The sequence below is a fragment of the Benincasa hispida genome, chromosome 11 (assembly GCF_009727055.1).
Source record: "Benincasa hispida cultivar B227 chromosome 11, ASM972705v1, whole genome shotgun sequence".
Classification (NCBI taxonomy): domain Eukaryota; kingdom Viridiplantae; phylum Streptophyta; class Magnoliopsida; order Cucurbitales; family Cucurbitaceae; genus Benincasa; species Benincasa hispida.
This window is the reverse complement of record NC_052359.1, coordinates 50,928,622-50,929,528: the sequence shown is the minus strand read 5'-3', so window position 1 is coordinate 50,929,528 and position 907 is coordinate 50,928,622.

Genomic DNA, 907 nt, shown 5'->3' with positions numbered 1-907 from the left:
AAAAAAAAAAAGTGAAGCCTTAACCTAAAAACAAAAGTTAACTCATGGAGCCTCAAGGGAAAAATCAAAGTAGATGATTTGTGTGCAATTCTTCCTCTAAGATTAAAATCAAATTTCAATTAAACAACAATGACTAGTATAATCCTCAAATTGACTAGTATAATCAACCGACTCCAATTAAATAGTAATGAAGCACACAAAAATACAAAATAAATCCAATTTCAAAAATTAGATGAAACTGAATGAAAAAATTGAAGAAACATCTAAAAACATAGATGAAATCTGATCAACTAGCATAGTGCTTGTACTATCAAGCTCGAGATTAGAGGTTTAATTCTCTTACCCCACGTATTTAATTCAATACCTTTGCGGAAAAAAAAAATCTGAGAACAAATCCAAAAACTTAATAATATGCACGGGCAAGAAGCCTAAACAGAGATGCATCATGCCTGCAAAAGCATAAACTGAGAGGAGAATAACTAAAAACAAAACCAAAAAATTAAGTTTGATCACATAAGGAACTGCCCGAAATTGATTGCACAACCTATCAAATGCAAAGAAACTATCGAACGCAAAGAAAGGGGAAGAGAATCGCCGCAGAAGCAAAATTGAACGGAAGAAAATCTCTTGTCGAACAAAAAAGAGGAGAATCGAATGCAAAATTTCTGTTTTTAGCAGAATCTCCAGAAGAAATCGAAATGGAGAAATGGGGAAGAGAAAATCTCCCCAATTATGTAGAAAATTGCGTGAGTCAATGTTCTCTTGAGAGAATGAAGAGAGAATCGTGCGTGATTTTTTCCTTTGAAATCAAGGATATTTTAGGAATATATAAAAAGTAAAGCAGAATATTGGGGGAAGATCTGCTATATTTGTAATTTGTTTTAAAAAATGCTATATTATTAATTAG